The sequence below is a fragment of the Pongo abelii genome, chromosome 15 (genome assembly GCF_028885655.2).
Source record: "Pongo abelii isolate AG06213 chromosome 15, NHGRI_mPonAbe1-v2.0_pri, whole genome shotgun sequence".
Classification (NCBI taxonomy): Eukaryota; Metazoa; Chordata; class Mammalia; order Primates; family Hominidae; genus Pongo; species Pongo abelii.
In genome coordinates, this window is record NC_072000.2 from 87,282,182 (window position 1) to 87,302,157 (window position 19,976).

The 19,976-nt window shown below is 37.3% G+C and overlaps 1 long non-coding RNA gene across 1 annotated transcript in view; it reads left to right on the plus strand.

Moving 5' to 3' along the window:
• The first annotated feature begins 215 nt into the window (after nt 1-215).
• Nucleotides 216-19,976, plus strand: part of LOC129049800 (uncharacterized) — an 88,583-nt gene continuing 68,822 nt past the window's right edge. The window contains exon 1 of the long non-coding RNA XR_008513137.2: nt 216-675. This is a non-coding gene — a long non-coding RNA (uncharacterized LOC129049800). The remainder of the gene's footprint in view (nt 676-19,976) is intronic.

The window sequence follows — 19,976 nt, forward strand, 5'->3', positions numbered from 1 at the left end:
AACCTGGGGATGTTAATTTTTAGCATTGCTATCACAGCTTATTTAATTTTTTACCCAAGTATCTCTACAGAGCAATAGATCACATTTTTATATTTGTGCGTAGAATTGTCACAGCAGTGTAAGATTTTAGCTCAATACTATCTCGTATTCCTGTTACTTAGCTTAGTGCTGTGTTTCATAAAATCTCTTCCCTTTATAAAAGGATAAAAGGTAAAACATAAATGTCCTTCAAACATGATTCAATATTTTATCCCAAAATCTTACCTGTCAACTCATTCTATCCTTGACACTGCGATTAATTCCATTGTCCATTTTTGGACTTACAAAAATACTGATACGCTTTTGTTATGAAAAAGATCCTCAAGAGGCTCAACACGGAATGATGAATGCAGATCTTACTGCTGTGCAAGCTGCCCCGTGCAGAACAGAGTTGAGACTATGGAAAATAAGGTTGAGGAGAAGAGACTTTGAACTGTACCATTTTAGAAAAGGAACAATTTCTCAACCTCTATCTTTATGAATGATTGATATATTGTTAAAAAGTCTCTGAGTATTAGCTAATGATATCTGGACTTGTGCATAGGCAATCACCGAGCTGTCTGGAGGTGGTCTGGAGCACACGTGAGTTACCCACCTGTGATTATGGCATCTAGCTACCTGAATTGATATATTAAGGTAGGTCTCTTTCTTTGATATAAAATGAATAAAATAAAATGTTTAATTGACTATAAATGTTCTTTGTTGCTTATAACATTTTTTTCATTTATTCTATGAACAAAATAAGAGGTTTATTATCATAATTATATGAATTTAAGAAAAATGATTTATTTTAATTCCTAACTCTCTTAGTTCAAAGGTAAAACAATTCAATGTGGGTGTCTATAAGCCATCTTAGCAGGAATCTCCTTACAGCCATAATCTCGGGTATGGAAGAAATCAGATGTTTCTTTTACTTTTTATCCTCCCTTAAATTAAATCAAATTTAGAATGCTTTGTTGTTAGATCACCAGTTGTATTAGTCTATTCTCACACTGCCACAAAGATACTACCCAAAACTTGGCAATTTATGAAAAAAAAGGAGGTTTAATTGACTCACAGTTCCACATGGCTAGGGAGGCTTCAGGAGACTTACAGTCATGGTGGAAGGGGAAGCAGGCATATCTTATATGGCAGCAGGTGAGAGAGAAGTGACAGCAGGTGAGAGAGGAATGAGAGAGAAGTGACTACCGTGTATCAGATCATCAGATCTCATGAGAATTCACTCACTATCAAGAGAACAGCATGGAGGAAACCACTCCCATAATCCAATCACTTCCCTCCCTTGACACATGGGGATTACAATTCCGGATGGGAGTTGTGTAGGAACAAAGAGCCAAACCATATCACCAGGATTTCTCAACGTCAATCTTTATCAATGATTGATATATTGTTGACATATCTCAATGCTACTGACATGAGGCCAGTAATTTTTGTGGGTGGTGGTGGCTTTCTTGTGCACTGTATGATATTTCACAGCATGCTTGGTCTCTACAACTAGACACCAGTAACAGCACCCCACCCCCATTTGCCACAACAAAAAATGACTTCAGAAAATGCCAAATGTCTGCTGGCAACAAAATCATTTTGAACTGAGGAAAACTGTGCTAGGCTGATAGAAATGTCAGGTCCCTATCGTTATCTGATTTCCCTTGCATCTCCTGTAGTGTTATGGAAAGGCCACCAAAACGTACAAGAGTAAGCCATTTGGAAAGATATCCATAGTCTTAGGTGGTTATCTCTAAGACATTTGCATAACCCCCCTTAAAGTTAAATGACTGCTATTAGGCCATGCGGGGGACAGAGCAAGATCTGTCGCAGCTGAGATACCCCATGCCTAGGGCCATTCTCCCCAGTCTTACTCCACAGCTATTACTCTCTGACCACTGCACCTTCCCAGGTCTCTGCCACAAAGCAGACAAGGAACCTATTAGTTGAGTAAACTGCTGACCGCCTCATCCACAAAAATCTCTTTCTCCTCCTCCATCTCTCAAAGACCTGAACTTCTTCTCCTACCTCTTCCTAAACACTTTGCTTGCCTAATCTTGGCAATAAATATAGACTTAGAAATTAGGGATAAGGGCAGCTGAAAGCAAGCGTCTTCATTTTACATAGTGCTGATGATCTTGGAGCAATAAATTATGAGGGACATGATCATTGCTTTAGAGTGGAAATGAGGGAAAAATACAAAGAGCATAATATGTATAACTGGTAACTTTGAAGGAGGAGCAGATATCTGTGATTCCAAAGGCCATATGTGGTCCTGAGGAAATTGTTGATTTCATATTTCTGAATGTTCCATCTCTGTCCTTGGAGACAAGCAAGCTACCTCCCTCCTGCCCAACAATGGATTTTAAGAAAGACAAGCTTCCTGTAACATCCCTGTGAGCAATACGAAGAGAGTAGACTCCTGAGTCCAGTTAGAAGTTGCCATTTTTTAAAAATGTGAAGCAGGTATTGAAAACCCTGATGTGAATGAGGTGAGAAAGCAAGGTGGTTGGGTATGCGCTTTGGAGATTTCAACATCCAGTTGTTTCCCATGCAATTTAGTTAATTTCTCTGGGACTCAGTTTCCTCCAATATACTATAAAGTGTCCTGCTTTATAGGGTGGTTTGGCAATTAAATAAGCATGGACAGTTTAGAGTGGTGTTTTCCCTACAGTCCGCACTCCATAAATCACATCATTACTCTATTGTTTCCCTGCTAAAAAGGATTAAACCCTCTTAAAATGAATCAAGCCATCAGATAGGACTAGAGAAAAGGCAGAGACGAGTAAACCCAGAGTGATATGGAATAATGATCTTAGTGAGAATTTTGAATCTATCCAGGCCTCTGCCCAAACATTTTCCTGACCTATTAAGTCAAAGCCTGGCTTACGTCTGTGTCTAATCCGCCACTCCTGACTGCTCAAGGACTAATCTCTCAGAAGTAAAATGCACCTGATAACACAGCATCTAGTTTAGCTTTAGTGTGGGCTGACCCCAGATAATCTCAACACCTGCTTTCTAATACCTACTTCTACCTGATCCCAGCCCAAGCAAATGTTGACACCAGCTATTCCCTGAGCCTCTGGGCTGGTAGCCAAGAAGCCAGGGACAGCTAATGCTTAGCACCTGGTTATAGATGCCTTGGAAGAAAGAAACCTTTTAACTTCATTTTTCTCAGATTTTTCAAATCTTATCTCACCAATGAATCCTTTTTGCATTTTTCATCAATATTCTGTGGAACTGTGGTTCTAAGAAATATAGTTAGAAATATACATTCTTAAGGTACCCTTTCATTTTGATTAAAATTGCTCTGTTCTCTAATCACTCTTGTGAATCTTAACTTTACACAGTCTATAGGTTACTTTTTAATTTGTCTTTTGCCAACTTGTGCTCATTATGATTTGATTTCAGTACACGTCTTAAGTCTGCTTTCTGTTTATAATAGCATATCTGTAACTGGTAATTTATAAATGAAAGTAATTTATTTCTCATAGTTACGGAGGCTCAGAAGTCCAAGGTGTAGTGATTGCATTTGTTGAGGGACTTCTTGATGGTGGGGACTCTTTGCAGAGTCCCAAGGCAGCACAGGACATCACATGGCAAGGAGGTTGAGCTTGTTAGCTCAGGCCTCTCTTCCTCCTCTTATAAGGCCACCAGTTCCACTCCATGAAAACACATTAATTCGTTAACTCATTAGTTGATTCATTCATTAATCCATTAATACAGTAATCCCTATGACCAGAGCCCTCATGATCCAGTCACTCTTTTTTTTTTTTTTTTGAGACGGAGTCTCGCTCTGTCCTCTGTCGCCCAGGCTGGAGTGCAGTGGCACCATCTCGGCTCACTGCAAGCTCCACCTCCTGGATTCACGTCATTCTTCTGACTCAGCCTCCTGAGTAGCTGGGACTACAGGCGCCCTCCACCATGCCCAGCTAATTTTTTGTATTTTTAGTAGAGATGGGGTTTCACCGTGTTAGCCAGAATGGTCTCGATCTCCTGACCTCATGATCCGCCTGCCTCAGCTTCCCAAAGCACTGGATTATAGGCATGAGCCACCACACCCAGCCAATCCAGTCACCTTTTAAAGGCCCCCACCTTACAGTACTGCCACACTGGGGACTAAGTTTCATAAGAGATTGGAAGGGGGCAAATATTCAAACCATAGCACCATGCACTCATTACGTTGTCTCCACTGGTTCCGTGGATTACAGTAATATTCAGTCTCATCACTGCTTTTCCAGATGAACATCCTAGCGCAGAACAGGTGCCACTTTACATGCCACACGCTTATACCATCTCTCTTTAGCTAATTTTTTGCCTGTTCGTATCTCACTTGTATCTAACTCTGGGATGAAGGAGAGTTGGAGGCAATTAGTGCTTCACTACTTAATCACTTTGACTTAGTAATGGTTAACCAGGAAAGGTTCACATTAAAATACAGCTAAATACTAAGTGCTTTTCTGAGATGAATGAGCTACTTGTGCCTCAAGAGAAGAAAAAGCAAGTACTGTTGGTTTTGTGAAAGAATTTTCAGCAGTTTCAGCATTTCTTATTTATGAATTAGAAATAGCTAAAATGTACTCATTTATTAGATATTTCAGAATGCAAGGTTTTTCTCTCTCCTAATCTAAGTTCATTTGGTTTGGATGGGATAGCTACTTGGCCATGTAACACAGACTGCCAAAATATAACATCGTACCCTCCCAACCTCCCAATTACACTAGTGTGTACTGGAATTTGTTTTGTTTTGTTTTGTTTTTGAGACACAATCTTACTCTGTCACCCAGGCTTAAGTGCAGTGGTGCGACCTCAGCTCGCTGCAACCTCCACCTCCCAGGTTCAAGCGATTCTCCTGCCTCAGCCTCCCAAGTAGCTGAAATTACAGGCACCCACCACCACACCTGGCTATTTTTTTTTTTTTTTTGTATTTTTAGTAGAGATGGGGTTTCACCATGTTGGCTGGGCTAGTTTTGAACCCATGATCTCAAGTGATCTGCTTGCCTTGGCCTCCCAAAGTGCTAGGGTTACAGGTGTGAGCCACCACACCCTGCCTGGAATGGTTAAATATGGTGGAAGCTGATATGTTTAGCTGTGTCCCCACCTAAATCTCATCTTGAATTCTCATGTGTTATGGGAGGCACCTAGTGGGAGGTAATTGAATCATGCGGCAGGTCTTTCCCATGTTGTTCCCTGATAGTGAATAAGTCTCATGAGATTTGATGATTTTATAAGAAGGAGTCTCCCTGCACAAGCTCTCTCTGCCTACTGCCATCCGTGTAAAATGTGACTTGCTCCTGCTTGCCTTCCACCATGATTGTGAGGCTTTCCCAGCCACATGGAACTGTAAGTCTATTAAACCTCTCTTTATTTTGTAAATCGCCCAGTTTCAGGTATGTCTTTATCAGGAGTGTGAAACAGACTAATACAGTAAATTGGTACCAGTAGAGTTGGGTTTACTGCAAAGATAGCCACAAATGTGGAAGCGACATTGGAACTGGGTAACAGGCAGAGGTAGGAACAGTTTGGAGGACTCAGAAGAAGACTGGAAAATATGGGAAAGTTTGGAACTCCCTAGAGACTTGTTGAATGGCTTTGACCAAAATGCTGATAATTACATGGACAGTGAAATCCAGGCTGAGATGGTCTCCGATGGAAATGAGGAACTTGTTGGGAAATGGAGCAAAGGTGATTCTTATTATGTTTTAACACAGAGACTGGTAGCATTTTGCCCCTGTCCTAGGGATTTGTGGAACTTTGAACTTGAGAGATATGATTCAGGGTATATGGAGGAAGAAATCTCTAGCAGCAAAGCATTCAAGAGGTGACTTTGGTGCTATTAAAGGCATTCAGTTTTATAAGGGAAGGAGAGCATAAAAGTTCAGAAAATTTGCAGCCTGACAATGTGATAGAAAAGAAAATCCCATTTTCTGAGGAGAAATTCAAGCAGGTTGTAGAAATTTGCATAAGTAATGAGGATGTTAATTTCCAAGACAACGGGAAAAATGTCTCCAGGCCATGTTAGAGGTCTTCATGGCAGCCCCTCCCATCACAAGCACAGAGGCCCAGGAGGAAAAAAAATGGTTTTGTGGACTGGACCTAGCGTCCCTGTGCTGTGTGCAGCCTAGGAACTTGGTGCCTTGTGTCCCAGTAACTTCACTTGTGACTAAAAGGGGCCAAGGCACAGCTTGGGCTCTTGCTTCAGAGGGTGCAAGCCCCAAGCCTTGGAAGCTTCTACGTGGTATTGAGCTTGTAGGTGCATGGAAGTCAAGAACTGAGGTTTGGAAACCTCTGCCTAGATTTCAGAGGATGTATGGATATGCCCGGATGCAGAGGCAGAAGTTTGCTGCAGTGGCAGGACCCTCATGGAGAACCTCTGCTAGGGCAGTGTGGAAGGGAAATGTGAGATCAGAGTCTCCACACAGAGTCACTACTTGGGTACTGCCTAGTGGAGCTGTGAGAAGAGGTCCACTGTCCTCCAGACCCCAGAATGGTAGATCCACCTACAGCTTGCACTGTGTGCCTGGAAAAGCCACAGACACTCAACACTGGCCCATGAAAGCAGCTGAGGGAGACTGTACCCTGAAGAGCCACAAGGGCAGAGTTGCCCAGGACCATGGGAACTCACCTCTTACATCACCATGACCTAGGTATGATACATGAATCAAAGGAGATCATTTTGGAGCTTTAAGATTTGACTGTCCTGCTGGATTTAGGACTTGCAAGGGACCAGTAGCCCCTTTATTTTGGCCAAGTTCTCCCATTTGGAATCATTGTATTTACCCAATGCCTGTATCCCCATTGTGTCTATTAAGTAACTAACTTGCTTTTGATTTTACAGGCTCATTAATGGAAGGGATTTCCCTTGTCTCAGATGAGATGTTGGACTTTGGACTTTTGAGTGAATGCTGAAATGAGTTAAGACTCTGGGGGACAGTTGGAAAGACATGATTGGTTTTGAAATGTGAGAAGATAAAATTTGTGGGGCCAGGGGTGGAATCATATAGTTTGGCTGTGTCCCCATCCCCAAATCTCATCTTGAATTCCGCATGTTGTGGAAGGGACCTGGTGGGAGTTAATAGAATCACGGGGGCAGGTCTTTCCCATGCTGTTCTCATGACAGTGAATAAGTCTCACAAGATCTGATGGTTTTATAAGGGAAAGTTTCCCTGCACAATCTCTCTCTTTGCCTCCTGCCATCCATGTGACTTGTTCCTCCTTGCCTTCCACCATGATTTTGAGGCCTCTCCATCCACATGGACTGTAAGTCCATTAAACCTCTTTCTTTTGTAAATTGCCCAGTCTCGGGTACGTCTTTAGCAGCATCATGAAAATGAACTAATACAGAAGCTGTACCAATGAGTGCCAGTCCAGCCCTGGGATTTTGCTGGGAACTGTTTCAAAATAAATGTTCTGTCTTGTTGGAGTTGCTCGAATGAGAGACATATGTAATGGATAGTGCTTGTATTGACACCATGAGAGAGCCTGCACCAACACAAAGACAATCTTGGGCAGAGGGTATAGCGAGGAGACCGAGTTCCAAAGATGTTGTTTGAACCTCTGTATCATGCCATGCTTCACAAGAACTACCTTCCTTCGGCCTTCAACTAATTATTTTTTGTCACTCACGAATAAAAGTGCCTAGCTGTACAACTGCTAATGCATACATTTAGAATAAACCACTTGAAATACAAAGCACAGAATAGTAAGGCAAAACATTTTAAAACAGGAAAACTAGTAATATTTACATGTAAAGTACCTTCTAAATAGTCCTTTTAGAGTTCTTACCCTTTATATCAGAGTTCTTGGATTATATTACCCGTCATCATATACATGCCATTAGAAAATCTGTATTAATAAGCAAGGACTCTTGCATATCTTTGAGACCCTCCTTTATGCATCAAAATGATTGTGCTGGATATTATAGCCAGAAGATAACTTTTTTGAATGATCAATAGAATGCTATGATTAAGTGATGGGAGTTACCCAATTAAATTTGTTATTTTGGATAAATTTTAGAGAGGAAAATATTCACATAATCAGCAGTGGCATTTCAAAAATGAAAACACTAAAATTGGACATTTCTAAGCATTTTGTTCAAATTTAGGTTGATATATTTATTCTATTTATCATTGTATTATTTTATTATTAACTTGTTAAATTATTATATTTCTTTAGAAAAATGATAAATTATCATCAAACTTGCTATAAAACTCCTTTTGCTACCTATCATATGAATCTACAGTTATTAAAAATATTCTGTTCTGGAGAAAGTTAATTTACTGTACTTCGTATTGTTGTCTCTTGAAGGAAAATACTTACTGTCACTCAAATGTGCAAAACAATCTGCTTTAATTGTGAGCCAAATATGAGACCCAAACTTTCCTATACTCCTTGTATGCATGAGCCACCAGTACTATAAATATATATTAAGTCTGTTTTCCATGGAAATTTCTGATTGTAAATATGTGGACCAAATAGCAGATCTAGATGGATAACTCATAAAATGCCAGAGAACTGTTTAGGTTGGAGACAGGAAGTTATGTGATAATTGTGGGAGGAGGTTATAATTTAAAAGATGTATTGCTTATACTACACCAATAATTTAATAGTCTTAAGCAGAATATAAATTAAATAGAATATCATAGAACTATACAAAGCTAGGCAGAGCTGCAGGTGACAGCAAAGAGATACACACGCCCACACATCTGCAAGTGAACAAAATCACATTTCATTCTTTTCCTATTTTAACTCCCTTTATTCCTGCTCATTTTGCACACTGATTTAAAAAATGAAATACAAATGATATTCTAATTCCTGAGTGCAATTGTGTTAAAAAAAATTCTGGAAAATATTAAAAGGAAAACACTTAACTCTTGAGAAAGTACATCAAGGCATGAGTTCCATTGTTATTGTCATCCTTACTATCATCATCATTATCATCATTGCTGTCATCACCATGATCAATCATCATCAGTCATCTTGCTCAATGAGTATGTATTTGGCTACATGACAAATGTCAGATGCTTAAGTTTGCTAAATGGGAATAAAAATGCAGCAAGGTAAAGGGATTACAGAAGCATTTTTTTCTTGAATTAATTTTAGTTAATATTAATCTAAAATAATATATTCTAATGGACATTAATGACTTGGGTTTTGTCAGACATTAAGAAGGCATAATTTACAGACTTTTCTTTGTCATTGTCTTTTGTAAGAGTCGCACCCCTAAACATAATAACTTCACAACTGTTATATGCAAGATGTTTCTCCCTCTCTACTAGTCAAATATACACAAACTAAACAACATTGGAATTTATTTTAGGCTGACAGGCGTTAAGTTGACAGCAGTGTTGGAAAGACTTGATGGAACATACATTTTCATTTACTACTGGTAGGAGTATAAATGTCTACCTTTTCTGAATAGTAATCTGAAATTATTTATCAATGTTACAATGGACATACTCATTGATCTAGCAATTCTACTTCTAGAAAAAGATAAAAGCATAATGGGTACAAGCAAGAAATTTATTGCATCAATTTTTTTTGTGACTGGAAAACAAAAGAAAGAAAAAGCAGTCTCCATGTTACTAAATCCAATGAATATCATTATGTGCTCATCATACTTGACTCCTCAGAGGTGTTTGACACTGTTGTCATCAAAATCGTTTCTCTAATTGTGTTATCCCACCACCCTCTTCGGCTACTCTTTCTGTCACCTTTGTGGGTAATCTTTATCCAGTTGAGAGGCTCTGGAGCCAGACTATCTGCTCTTCCGCTTTCTAGGCACATGATCTTCAGCAAAACACTCATGCCCCTCTGAGGCATAATTTCTACATTGCAAAAAGTGTATAGAAGTGCCTGGCTTCATAAATATAAGCTATACTATCAGTATTTTAAATATTAAAGTGTCTGAACTTTCTAATAAAATTTTAGGCCTTTTTCTCTTTGTATACTTTACCTCCTGTAAAATCTCATAATATTTATGAATTCAGGTCTTGCATACTTGAACTATTTCTATCTCTAGGCTTTACATCTTTGAAAAACTTTAAACTCATTGACATGATTTGACTGTGTCCCCACCCAAATCTCATCTTGAATTCCCACGGTTATAGAAGGGACTGGAGGGGAGGTAACTGAGTAATGGAGGTAGATCTTTCCCGTGCTGTTTCCATGATAGTGAGTAAGTCTCAGGAGACTTGATGGTTTTATAAGGGGGAATTTCCCTGCACAAGCTCTCTCTTTTCCTGCTGCTATCCATGTAAAATGTGACTTGCTCCTCCTTGCCTTCCATCATGATTGTGAGACCTCGCCAGCCACAGGTATGTCTTTATCAGCAGAATGAAAAGAAACTAATGCACTCACATATCCAGCCTCCTACTTAATATTTCCACTTGCTTGTTGGTATGATACTTCAAGGACTACATATCCAATCTGAACAAAATCTACTCTCTGTCCTCAGTCAGCCCTTCCCATATATGATTCTTTTCTAGGTTGATCTATCACAGTGCATATGATCACCATTTGTGTGAGAGATACTTGAATTCACTACATGCAATAGTGAAAAAGGGGCTAAGCACTTGGATTAGATTTGAAATCCATACATGGAATTGATGGCATCCTCAGAGAGAGTATATTGAAAATAATTCAAGGTGAAACTATTTACAATGAATTGGCCATAGACTGGGATAATGCAATTCCCAGACCTAGTATATCACTCCTAGGCCTAAAGGGGGTAATAGAAAAGAGTGTGTGCCACATCCAGAAGAAGGGAAGGGGAGAGGGCCACCAATAGGCATTATGATGTTTGGTTAAGTGATGCAGTCGGTTCACAATGACCTATGGGGAGAATATTGAGTAAAATGCAAATAAGAATAATGAATATGAATGAAATATAATGAATATAATGAAAATGAATTATGAAAGGAAAAAATGAATGCTCTGGCCTCACTCTCTTCCCTCCCTTCAGTCCCCTACCAGTGCTTCTCATTGGTTAAATTCAAATCAAAACAAGAGGGCAGGAGAATTTATTTCTGTAGTCTCTACAGAACAACCTCCAGGGAAGCAGGAAGGGAGAGAGAGGGTGGAAATTGATATAGAAAAAAGTATATGTTTTTAGCACAATCCTCATTGTCCCTATTACCCAGCACACTTCTGAAAACATCTTCAGTTGAATGAGTAAAAGAAGTAGCACATTCCTTATGGACACTGATTTTCTTTTTTAAAATCTCCATTACTGCATCTTTTACTCTTTGTTCAAGATACTATCTTCTTTGTCCTAGATTATTTCAAATGCTTCCTAACAGATCTTTCTGCTATTCCTGCATGTACTCAGGAATTCTTTCTTTCTGCACTCTGTCTCTGTCTCTGTCTCTCTGTCTCTCTCTCTCTCTCTCTCTCTCTCCTCTTCCCCAGAGAGTGACATTTTCAAAATGCAAATCAAATTTTGATACCTCTTTGTCTAATATTTTCCATTACTTTTAGTTTTCTATCACTGCAGGCTATTACCAAAAACTTTATGACTTAAAATGACACCAATTTATTATCTTAGAGTTTTATAGGTCAGTAGTCCAAGTAAACTCAACTGAGTTTTCTGCTAAATATCTCAGGAGGCCAAAACAAAGGAGTCTTCCGGCTAAAATCTTATCTGGAGACTCTGGGAAAGAATTCATTTCCAGGCCCATTTCTGTTTGGGGCAGAATTTCCTTTCATCAGGTTTAGGACTAAAGTCCCTGCTGCTTTGCTGGCTGTCAGCCAGGAGTTGCTTTTAGCTTCCAGAGACCACCTAGACTCTAGGATGAGGACCCTTTCACCTTCGAAAGAAGGAATGATGCATTGAGTCACTCTCATGCTGCAAATCTCTCTTTTTTTTCGGCTACCAGCTAGAAAAAACTCTAAAAACCCTAATGTGATTAAATTGGGTCACGTTTTTGCCAAGTTAAGTAACATAATTCTGGGGAAATGATATCTCATCATGTTTAGAGGCTCCTCAGACACTCAAGTGAGAGGGAATTAACAACAGAGAGGGTCATTGGGTGTCATTCCCAGGATTCATTTACAACATTGTTCTCATGATAAAGACCAAAGTTCTTATCTCCTTGGTGATGTTCCCTTGTCCATCTCTCCAGCCTATTTCATGTCATATTTCCCATTTTTTATGTGTATTTGACACACATGCCAGCTTTCTCAGGGCATCTGCTGGCTCTTAGCCTCTCAAATATTAATTCCACGGGACAGCAATTGCTAATACCTCCCTATTGTTCAAACTTCCTCACCTCCAAACTCCTCAGACTACAGTCAATAATGCTGAAATATATGTATCTGGTGTTTATACAGAGAAAGTGGTTTAGAATAATGTGTTCAAAAATACTAGAGATTATCTTTGTAGTGGGTTTGTTCACAATTTGTAATTGGAGTTCCAAGCTTCCCACATGTCTGACATGTGTTATAAGTATAAATTACCTTTATCATCAGTTAAAACTCATTTTATTTTAAAGTTTATAACAATAATGGAACATACAACAAATGTTTCAAATATATTGTCTACACCTGAATCAGCAGTAATTAGATATATACTATGACATTATTATTATTTATATTTCTCAACTATTATAAAGTTCAATGATACGCACAGAGTAAAAGTTAATAAGTTAATGTTGATAAGCCATAAAAATTCCAGTCACTCTAAGTAAATGGTAGAAATGTTTTTCCTTCATAATATTAACTACGAAATCATCCCTTTATAATTTCTTCTGACCTAAATTTTAAACTTAATTATTAACTTAAATCAGTTAAGTTCACAGTATCTTAAAACTCATTACAAATGTAAACATATATTTGAAATTTCTGTGAGGTCTATTTCATGGTTTTATGTACCTATGTGGAGCTTACTACAGATGATGACATAAATATTAACTGACATAGAACATTTAAAATTAAATAAAACCTGTAGATATTCTGTCATATCACATTAGATTCAACAAAGTTTTCTGGTTGCAGTGAAAAGGGAACACTTTTACACTGCTGGTTAGAATGTAAACTAGTGCAACCACTATGGGAAACAGTGTGGAGATTCCTTAAAGAACTAAAAGTAGAACTATCATTTGATCCAGTAATCCTACTATTGTGTGCCTACTCAGAGGAAAAGAATTCATTATACAAAAAAAGATACCTGTACACATGATTATAGCAGCACAATTCACAGTTGCAAAAATATGGAACCAGCCCAAAAGCCCATCAATCAATGACTGGATAATGAAATTGTGATATATATAATATACAATTATATATAATATATAATTATATATTATTATATATTATATAGAATACATAATTATATATTATAATTATATAATATATATTATAATATATATAATTTCATATATATATATGAAATTATGGCATTCACAGCAACCTGAATGGAATTGGAGACCATTATTCTAAGTAAAGTAACCCAGAAATGGAAAACCAAATATCATATGTTCTCACTCATAAGTGGGAGCTAAGCAATGAGGATGCAAAAGCATAAAAATGATACAATGGACTTTGGGAACTTGGCGGAAAGGTTGGGAGGGCGGTGAGGGGTAAAAGACTACAAATTGGGTACAGTGAATACTTTTCGGGTGATGGGTGCACCAAAATCTCACAATTCACCACTAAAGAACTTACTCATGAACCAAACATCACCTGTTCCCCCAAAACCTAAGGAAATTTTAAAAAATCACAAAAAATTCCTCTTATGTCACTGCATAATTAATACATAGACAACTTTTTCCTTTGAAGAATTATATAATAAACAGAAGACCTTTCTCAGAGCATGAGAAAAAGAAATGAGGGGCAGGAGGAAAAAGCAACAATTTTAGTTTCTCATTTCCTTATTAGACACGTTACATACCCATAATAGAAAACTGCAGCACAAGCAAAATGTATCTCAACTGCTGGATCTAATGTCAAAGAACTAAGAGCGAAAACAAATGAAATTTTGAATACTCAGTAAAATGTGATGGATCCCTGACATATGTGACATGTGCTTATTTATAAGTCAGAATGAAGCTTGAATAATGTTTTCTTTGAAAGGACAATGAATTGTTACTACTTTGTATTTTGACCCTAAATAACACCCCACCCCCACCTCTTTCTCTCTCACTCTCTCTCTCAAACATACACACATGCGCGCGCACGCACACACACACACACACACACACACACCTTCTAGAGATGAAGGGGGGAGAAAAGAAAGAAAACAGGATAACTCACCTTAATGTCCTGTTCTCAGATTTCAAATTAAGGAAACATTTATCAAGTACCTCCAATGTACTAGAAATTGAGCTAGTCTCTGGATATGCCATAGTGATCGCAATGCCCACAGAGGTTATAGACTAGTGCTCAGCACTTACATGTACATAAGTCATATTTAATCATCATGCCAACACAATCAAGTAACTTTTCTTCCGATTCCATAGATGAATAACTAGTCAAAGGTCACTTTAGCAATTGTCAGTGGTTTTCCAATTCAAATCTTCCTAAAGATACACGTTTTGAAGTTCACTTTTTTCCTGTTGATTTATTTATCATCTCAGACATGATTAACTTAAACAACATTGTTTTAAAGTTTGAAGTTTGTTCTGCTGGTTCATTCTTTTAATGTGTTGTAGAGAAAATCTTTCTATTCAAAAGTCCGTAGTATGGTATTTCCTTTTATTCATTCATTTGTTTATTCTTCTTTTATGAGGCACTTATCTGGGGCAGGCTTCATAGCAAGCCTAAAGGAATTATAAGGTAAGTTGCTAAAATTTAGAAGATTACCATGCAGAAAGTGGGAAGTGAAATATACATAACCCAGATGTCAATCAGTTTCTAAAGTCTGAACCAAAGTAAGATCTGTTTAAACTTTATAGTGGAGCATTGCTAGTGTTTTTGTTTTTTGATTTTGTTTGTTTGTTTTCTTGCTTTTTTTTCCTTTGGTTTCGTTTTGGCCATAAACGATTATAACACCTCTTTTGTACATAATATCCCAATTTCTTCTCAAGATTCATCACCTTTTCTCAGTTGTTTTAATGTCAAATGACTGTGTCTCTAGCTTTTATTGTGAGCATACAGCTCAGGTCAGGCCTATCAAAACATCCTTTTCATGTACACATCTTCTTGTCCAGAGATAATAAGCGTGCAATTCAATAAAAACCAAAGCACTTCAGTGAAACTTCTCTGGACCTGCTGCAACAGAATGGATAAGCTTCTGTGCTCATACTGTATGTGAGAAATGCAACACAGCCTGTGCCCAGACATTTTGCAACTTTGAGAATAGAGCAAATTCTGAAGAAATGGAAAGAGAGAAATAAGGTTCATATTTTAGTAACGTTAAGGTCAGAACTACACATGATTTTTTAATTATCACTTTATGCCAGACTTTGCCACCCTCCCTCCTCTAGTATAATTTTATGTTAATCCTTTTCCTCATCAAACCACTTATACAAGCTTTATGTAGTGGCCTTTTAATGGAGTGTGAGTCTAAAGTTGAGAAAGGATATATTATGGCACCATATACCATTTAATTTAAAACTGTACAGTAAACCTCATTGTTTTGTGTGTTTGTGTGCTTTTTAATTTTTATGTCCGGCATGGCCTACTACCATGTATTTTCTTCTTCACTAACTCATCTGTGCTTTCTCCTACCCACATTTTAATGCAGATGAAGTTACCAGATAATTAAAGGGTGCTGGGTAAAATGTGAACTTAAATAACTAACAGATAACTTTGTAGTTAAAGCATGTCCAAGTTGTTACATGGGACATGCTTGTGTGAATAATATTTATTTACTTGAAATTCTAATGAATTGAGAATCCTCTATTTTTATCTGTTAACTACAACAACCCTAATACTAGAGCCATTTGCTGTCTCCACCCAACCCTTGCCCTGAGGATTTCACTTACCAAGTAGTTGTTTAAAATGTTTCTCTTCTGATATTATCAAAGAAATAGGTATTCAAATTTCTCATTTAATTATAGAAGTAGTTATTATAATTTTTGCATATTAATTTAATGTTTTATTTCCTTCTATATCCTGGCACAAAAGAGCACATTATAAATTAGTAAAGTAGATGAAGTCTACATGTAAGTTCTCTTTTCTATTTCTCCATCCTTTGGGGCTCCTTACCCTTTTCTGCACTCCCTTTTGTTCTCCACACTCTCTAACCCTCCTAAATACAGCACACACATTCACTCTTCATTCAGCCAACTTGTCCAGTGTTTTTCCAACTGCTCCTTTTTTGATTATTAAAAAAAAAACCCCACAAAACCTAACAATGTCACAACGAAGAAAGAAAACTACAGGCCAACACCCCTGAAGAACATAGATGCAACAATTTTTAACCAAATACTGTTAAACCAAATCAAGCAGCACATCAACAAGTTAATTTAGCACGATAAAATAGGCTTCATTCCTGGGAGGCAAGGTTGGTTCAACACACACAAATCAATAAATATGATTCACCACATGAACAGATTTAAAAACAAAAAACATATGATCATCTCAATATACAAAGAAAAAGCTTTCGATCAAATTTATTCATGATAAAAACCCTCAAGAAACTAGGCATCAAAGGGACATACCTCAAAATAATAAGAGCCATCTATACAAACCCACAGCCAACTTCATACTGAATGACAAAAGCTAGAATTCCCCTTGAGAACTGGAAAAAAACAAGCATGCCTACTCCCAATTCTCCTTTTCAGCATAGTACTGAAAGTCCTAGCCACAGCAATCTGGCAAGAGAAATAAATAAAAGGAATTCAAATAGGAAAAATAAAAATAAATAAAAAAGTCACTCTCTTCACTATCAGAGTCTAGACCTAGAAAATCCTACAGACTCCACCAAAAGGCTCCTGGAACTGATAAATGACTTCAGTAAAGTGTCAGGACACAAAATCAAGGTACAGAAATCAGTGTCATTTCTATACACCAATAACATTCAAGCTGAGAGCGAAACCAAGAATGCAATCCCATTTACAATAGACACACACACACACACACACACACACACACCTAGGAATACAGCTAATGAAGGAGGTGAAAGATTTATACAGGAAGAACTACAAAACACTGCTGAAAGAAATAATAGATGACACAAACAGATGAAAAACATTACATGCTCATGGACTGGAGGAATCAATATCATTAAAACGACCATGCTACTCAAAGCTATCTATAGATTCAATACAATTTCTGTCAAAATATCAATGTCATTTTTTTCTCAGAATTAGAAAAACTATTTTAAAAATCACATGGAACCAATGAAGAGCCTGAATAGCAAAACAATCCTAAGCAAAAAACAAGCCAGAGGCATCGTGTTACCTGACTTCAAACTATATCATATGGCTACAATAACCAAAACAGGATGGTACTGACACAAATACAGACAAATAGACTAATGAAACAGGTTAGAGAACATAGAAATAAAGCTGTGCACCTATAGCCATTTGATCTTTGACAAAGTCAACAAAAATAAAGGATTCCCTATTCAATAAATTGTGCTGGGAGAGCTGACCAACCACATACAAAACAATGAAATTGTACGCCTACCTTTCACCACATACAAAAATTAACTAAAGAAGGATTAGAGATTTAATCAAATCATAAATATCCTTGAACAAAATATAGGAAACACCATTCTAGACATCTGCCTTGGGAAAAAAATTTATGACTGTCTTCAAAAGCAATTGCAACAAAAACAGAAACTGACAACTAGGACTCAAACTAAAGAGATTCTGCACAGCAAAAGAAACTCTCAAGAGAGTAAACATACAACCTGCAGAATAACAGAAAATATATTCAAACTATGCATCCAACAAAGGTCTAATATCCAGAATCTGTAAGAAACTTTAATTCAACAAGCAAAGACATTTCTCAAAAGAAGACATACAAGCAGCCAACAAACATATGAAAAACAATGCTCAACATCATTAACCATCAGAGAAATGCAAATTAAAATCGCAATGCGATATCATCACACACCAGTCAGAATGGCTGGTACTAAAAAGTGAAAAAGCAATAGATGCTGGCAAGGCTGTGGAGAAAAGGGAATGCTTATACACTGTTGGTGGAAATGTAAATTACTTCAGCCACTGTAGAGAGCATTTTGGAGATTTCTCAAAGAACGTAAAACAGATCTACCATTCAACCTAGCAATCCCATTCATGGGGGTATATCAAAAGATAATATATCATGCTACCAAAAAGACACATGCATTCATATGCTCAACACTGCTCTCTTCACAATAATAAAGCCATAGCATCAATTTAGGTGCCCATCAATGGTGGATTGGATAAAAAAATGTGGTACTTATACACCATGAAATACAACGCAGCTGTAAAAAAAAAGAATGAAATCACATCCTTTGCAGCAACATGGATGCAGCTGGGGGCCATTATCCTAAGCAAGTTAATGCAGGAGCAGAAAACCAAATACCACATGTTCTCACTTATAAGTGGGAGCTAAACATTGGGTCTTTATAAAGATAGCAACAATAGATACTGAGGACTTCTAGAGCGGGATGGGAGGGAGGAAAGGGTTAAAAAATTTATTGGGTACTATGCTCAGTACCTCAGTAGCAGGATCAGTCATACCCCAAACCTCAGCATTTTGTAATGCACCCATGTAACAAAACTGCACACGTACCCCCTACTAAATATAAAACAAAAATTGAAATTATTAAGAAAAAAAAACACCTTAGGAACAAGATTTTTTTCTACTAATTGCAATCAATATAGGATTCTACTGTTTCGATTCTTGGATCTGAAATTTCTCCAGAAATTATTTTTATCTTGCTATATGAATAGTGTTTTCTGAAACCTGTGGAATTCATCTGCCATTTTTAATTGGTCCATAAGTTTGAGATTTTTCTTTCTGTCTAGTTTAATTGAAGGTAGAGATACAAAAGGTTTTAATTATCTTTGCCTATTCCAAGCAAAGAATTTGCCAGCCTCCTTATTTCAACATCTCACATATAGAAAATCTACTTACTTATACACCTTTTATCACCACTTGTAAATCTAATTCTTCCCAGCAGTCAGTTAAAAAAATAATAAGCAAACAAAAACTCTCTGATCCATCATCTCTCATATATTTCAATTTTTTGTTTGTTTTTTTGATTCTGCATGTTAAGTTGTTAGTCCAGAGGTAGATATTTTGCATATTTCATCTTTATACTGACTAGGGTGCTCTATAAGATATTAATGAAGGTTTTCAGAAAATTATTATTGCAATCTCATACACCATGCAATTTAGGAAATGAATTTCACTTAGATATCGTGGCTTTCATGACTCACACTTCTCTAATGCCATTCTTTTGATGTGCTTATAGCAATACACAAGTTTCTTAAGAGCTAAACATTACTAGGAGCTAGGCAGGAGAAAAGCATTAAAGATCAGTATCTGTCTTAAAGAAAGAGTTTAGAATCTTCAAGTGAGACACCCATTCACAAGTCTTTATATGATTATAGATTTTAGGTGAATAGATGTGCCTAGAGAATGTTTGACAATTGAAAAGTTTTAACTAACTCATCGTTTTCTGTAGACTGTTTCCCATACATATTTCTTTAATATTTCCCCCCTTAAATCTCCAGGCTGTTTTGTTAAGTTTGTTCTAAGGCTTTTATATTTTGTTCATTTCTGGTGACTCAATAATAAATGTTCACTGAGTGTGCAGAAAGTAGTAATCCTCTCCCTGAGACTTTGTGGAGGAAGATTCTTCCTGTCAAAAATAAAGGCAGTTTGTTCTGAAAATAAATTACTATTATGTCTGCCAACTTTGGGTGGTCTGCTCTTATTAAAGACCAGATTATCAGGATTCATTTTAGATGCTTTGAGAGCTCACAAGTGGATGTCTCTGGGGCTTGTGAATACAAGGAGGAGTTTGTTATGTCTAAGGGACCAGAGCCCTGAATCTGGGAGGTAGCTTTGAT